The sequence below is a fragment of the Capsicum annuum genome, chromosome 6 (assembly GCF_002878395.1).
Source record: "Capsicum annuum cultivar UCD-10X-F1 chromosome 6, UCD10Xv1.1, whole genome shotgun sequence".
NCBI classification, from domain to species: domain Eukaryota; kingdom Viridiplantae; phylum Streptophyta; class Magnoliopsida; order Solanales; family Solanaceae; genus Capsicum; species Capsicum annuum.
In genome coordinates this window covers 41,953,656-41,959,458 of record NC_061116.1, presented here as the reverse complement: position 1 = coordinate 41,959,458, position 5,803 = coordinate 41,953,656, and positions in this window count along the sequence as shown.

Here is a 5,803-nt window from a genome sequence, read left to right as displayed (position 1 = left end):
CACAAGAGTTCATAAAATCTCAAGTCTCAAGTAGGGCTTAATAACCCATAATTCAATCTCAAGTTAAAACTCATCAAAAGCATAATAGATAGCATATAGATTCATAACTCATGTAGAAATCTAGAAATTTCAGCAATTTGTCTCAAAATCTCAACATACTCATATACTTCAATATCTAAAACATTTTAAATGTTAACTTCTCAAGGATTAAAATCATGGGGTATAGACCCAGCTGTAATTTCTCAAGAAAACATGTAAAAATCATGCCATTAGACTTTCAATTCAAGGAAAACATCAAAAGCTTGCAACCTATAACAATGGGTGAAAACCCCCAATTCAATTTCATGTAAAATCTCATAAATTATAGAGAATTATAGTTTAAATAATCTTTTGGCACAAGGGTGAAAGGGTTACCTTTGTTCAAAATCCCACATACCTTGAATTAGAAGATTTGGATGAACTCTCGCTTTTGAAACTCTATTCATACTCTTGAATGAGGTTTCTTAAAGCCCTTGACTTGGGAACCTTGAATCTTGACTCAATTTAGAAAATCTATGGTGGATTCTTGAGATTCTTGGAAGAGGTTTTGGATACTTAGGGTTCTTGTTGAGAGAAAACTTGTGAAAAACTTCATAGAATGCTTGTAAATGACTTCAATTTGGTGTTTGCACGGTTTAAGAGTCTTGAAAAAAGTCCAAAGTGCCCTTTTTAACTTCTATACGAAGCTGGAAAAATTGAACTGGGAACCCAATTTTACTGGCCACCACGATACGCCACTATCGGGTGGCTCACTAAAAATTGACAAATGGGAATCTAGGAGTCACCGTGATGCGGATCCATCGCGTTATCCCACTAATTGGGACCTGGAACTTCAGTGCAACGCATCACAATCGGTGCTAGGCCACTGGAAATTGACTATTGAGAAATTGGTGTCCTCCGCGACGCACCACTATTACGGAGTTTCACTAGAATTTAACAATTGTCAAATAGACCCTCTCTGTGATGAGCTAAGCACTAAAATGACGCTATTTTACGACTAGGACTTAAATTAGCCATAACTTCTTATCCGGGTATCGGATTTGGGCGAATCTTCTATTGAAGGAAAGCTTATCAAATTTCCCATGTCATAAAAAGTCGAAATTGGGGAAATTCCATATAGTTAACATAATACTCACTTAAGAAGTCACTTCTCAATCTTTTAGGGCCAGAATTACACCTTACTTAACACGCCCTAAGGCTCATTTTACGAGAGAATTTTGCAGGGTCTTACAATATCTTCCCCTTTGGAAATATTCATCCTCGAATGTCGCTAGTTAGACTAAGAACACAGGAAAAACTGAGTACACATAGCTGAAGCAAGTTGCTAAAATGGGCTCAAAATCTCTCTAAACTCTTGAATGCCTCGAAAATTCCAAGAACTCATACAAGGATAGATGCATATAGCTGAACTTTAGATTAGAAGGGCTGAATTAAGGAAATAATACCTTTGGATTAATCTAAACTTGCGGAAAAGAGGTGCGGGTACTTGGCTTGTATGTCCGCTTCTGCCTCCCAAGTAGCACCCTCAACAGACTGGTTCCTCCATAAAACTTTGACCATGGGAACTTCTTTGTTCCTTAGTCTACGGATCTAAAAATCTAGGATCTCAACAGGAATCTTATCGAAGGAAAGACTGTTCTGAATATTGGCATTCTTTGAAGGATCTACTACAATGGAATCACCGATATGATTATTAAGAATGGAGACATGAAAAATAGGATGAGCAGCTGATAACTCTGCGGGCAACTCAACCTCATAGGCCACCTTACTAACACAGCTCAAGACTCTATACGGGCCAATATACGGGGACTAAGCTTCCCCTTTTTACCAAACCTTTTCACCTATTTCATGGGTGAAATCTTCAAGGTTACCAAATCACCCACTTCAAACTCAAGATCTCTTCTCCTCATATCGGCATAAGACTTTTGACAACTCTGGATGGTCTTTAACCTCTCTCTAATCAACTTAACTTTTTTGATAGCTTCAAATACTGCATCAGGCCCAGTCACGACGCTTCACCCACTTTAAACCAATCTATGAGTGACCTATATCTTCTACCATACAAGACCTCAAATGGTGCCATATGGATGCTAGCATGGTAACTATTTTTATAGGCAAACTCTATTAATAGCAAATGCTCATCCCAGCTACCTTTGAAATCGAGAGCACATGTCCTCAACATATCTTCCAGGGTCTGAATGGTCCTCTTAGCCTGCCCATATGTCTGCGGATGAAAAGCGGATCTCAAAAGGACTTGGGTACCAAAGACCCTGCTGGAATGCCCTCCAAAACTAAGAAGTAAATTGGCTTCCCCTATTAGAAATAATAGACGAGGGAACTCCATGCAGCCTGACTAACTCCCAAATATACAATCTAGCATAATCCTCAGCAGTATAAGATGTATGCACGGGAAAGAAATGCACGAACTTAGTCAACCTGTCTACAACAACCCAAATAGAATCATAATGACGACGCGAAAGAGGAAACCCAGTTACGAAGTCCATATTCACCACCTCCCACTTCCAAGTGGGTATACCAAACTCTTGCATCACACCACCAGGTCTTTGGTGCTCTACTTTAACCTGTTGGCACATTGCACACTTTGCTACGAATTTAGATATATCCTTCTTTATACCATTCCACCAATAGATTTCCCACAAGTCCTAGTACATCTTGGTAGTGCCGGGATGAATAGAATATCGTGCGCCATGTGCTTCAGCCATAATCCTCTACCTCAGATCATCAATACACGAAACACACTATCTACCTTGAAATCTCAACACACCATCTCCCCCTTGGGAGAAAACCTTTACTATTTTGGTCCTTAACTGCCTCCTTCAGTCTGACCAAAATAGGATATCTATCTTACTTCTCCTTCACTTTAGAAACTAAAGAGGATTCGGAACTACTTTGCACCAAAGTACTCCCCTCGGCTAAATCAAGCCACCTAACACCCAATCTAGCCAGACAATGCATATCGTGAGCTAACTCTTTCTTACCTTCCTCTACATGAGCAACACTATCCATAGACAATCTGCTAAGGGCATCCGCCACTATGTTGGCCTTGCTCGGGTGATACAACATACTCATATCATAGTCTTTTAATAACTCCAACCATCTTTTCTGCCTAAGATTCAACTCCCTCTGAGTAAACACATACTGCAGGCTCTTATGATCAGTAAACACATCAACATAAACACCATAAAGATAGTGTCTCCATATTTTCAAAGCAAAGACCACAACAGCTAACTTAAGATCATGGGTTAGGTAATTCTTCTCATACAGCTTTAACTGTCTAAAGGCATAGGCTATAACCTTACCTTTTTGTATTAACACACAACCCAAACCAATTCTAAAGGCATCATAATACACCACAAAACAATCTATACCATCAGGCAAAGTCAACACAAGGGCTGAAGTAAGTCGAGTCTTCAACTCCTAAAAACTTTTCTCACAAGAATCTGACTACTGGAACTTAACATTCTTTTGGGTCAACTGGGTCATAGGAGACGTAATAGAAGAAAAACCCTCAATAAAACGGTGGTAGTAGCTAGCTAGACCTAAGAAACTCCTAATGTCAGATGGGGAGATAAGTTTGGGCTAATTTTTCTCAGTTTCTATCTTTTGGGGATCAACTGTAATACCTTCGGCTAAAATGATATGACCCAGAAAAGCTACAGACTTTAGCCAAAATTCACACTTATTAAATTTGGCTAACAACTGGTGATCTCTGACGATTTTCAAGACAATTCTAAGATGATCTTCATGATCATGTTCACTGCGGGAGTAGACAAGGATGTCATCTATGAACACTATGACAAACATATCAAGATATTGCTTGAACACTCGATTCATAAGGTCCATAAAAGTTGTTGGGGCATTAGTTAGCCCGAAAGACATGACTAGAAACTCAAAGTGACCATAGCGGGTTTGAAAGGTTGTCTTTGGAATATCACATTCCCTCACTTTAAGTTGATGATATCCAGATCCAAGGTCTATCTTAGAGAAATAACTTGCACCTTACAACTAATTAACAAGTCATCAATTCTCGGAAGAGGATACTTATTTTTTACTGTGACCTTATTAAGCTGAAGATAGTCAATACACATATGCAAAGAACCATCTTTCTTTCGTACGAATAAGACAGGCGCGCCCCAAGGAGAAATACTAGGCCTAATGAAACCTTTGTCTAAAAGATCCTTGAGTTGCTCTTTCAACTCCTTAAGCTCTACAGGTGCTATACGATATAGCAGAATAAAAATAGGTTAAGTATTGGGAAGAAGGTCAATCCCGAATTCTATCTCTCTATTAGGAGATACCCGTAGGAGATCTTTCGAAAAAATATCTGGAAACTCATTAACAATATCGACTGACTAAATAGTTAGAGCCTCGGACCTAGTGTCTTTGACTCTAACTAGGTGATAGATAAAACTCTTGGATATTAGCTTTCTGGCTTTGATATAGGAGATAAAATGACTCTTGGGAGATACCAAACTCCCGAACTACTCAAAAGTTAGTTCATCAGGAAACTGAAACTTGACCACACAGGTACGATAGTCTATAGATGCATAACAAGAATAAAGACAACCTATACCTAGAATAAGGTCAAAATACACCATGTCTAACTCTATCAAATTGGTAAGTATGACTATATAAAGAACAGTAACAGGATAATCTCTATACATTTGTTTAGCAACAATTGACGCCTCTATGGGTGTGGAGACTAGGAAAGGCTCAAGAATCTTTTCGGGACATATTTTGAAATTCATAGCTATAAGTGGGGTTGCATAAGACAAACTTGACCCAGGGTCCAACAACACATAAACATCAAGACAAAAGACACGGAGCATACCAGTAACAACATCGAGAGAGTCCTCCTACTCATGATAGGATGGTAAGGAATAGAATCTATTCTAGCGCTGACCGATAGCAGTGCTAGATGAAGCGCCCTGAGAAGAGATGGGACTGGGTGCAGAAGCTAGTGCACTAATAGCCAGTGCCTGAGGTCGGGCATCTCTGTTCCCCTATCTAGAATGAGGACAATCTCTAAGTCTGTGGCCATACTTGACACAACCAAAACACCCCTCGATCTATGAAATACTCACCGAGATAATCCCTGCCACACTTAGTACAAGAAGGATAATGGGGCCTGTTACTAACGTTGTTCTGCGACCTAGACATAAAGTATCTTCCCACTTGCTCCTACCTACTTCTAGGCGCTGAAGCACTAACTGATGAAGGTGTTGGCATAGAAGGATACCTCTGAAACTGAGGGTGGTTCCCTACATGGAACTAGGCTAGCTAAACTCATGCTGCTCAGATCTAGCCCTCTTGTTACCCCTTACTCAATCTCTCTCCTGAATCTTATTTGCCTCTATCTGTTGGGCATGCGTCAAACCTAGCCAGATCGATATCCTTATACAACATCGCAATCCTACACTCCTTCAGTACTAACCCAAAAAACCAGTCACAAACTTGTTCATACTAGCCCGAGTGTCAGAAATCAAATCAGAAGCATACTTGGCCAACTAATTGAACTTCAAGCAGTACTCCTTAACAGTCATGGAGCCCTGCCTCAAGTTCATAAACTCCTTAATCTTTGATTCCCTCACCTCAAGCGAAAAGAACTTATCCAAGAATACATCTTAGAAAACTTTCCAAGTCATAAGAGTAGCATCCTCACCTTTACCCTTCCTCCACGATACAATCCAGTTATAAGCTATGTCCTTCAACCTGTAAGATACCAACTCAACACTTTCTTCCT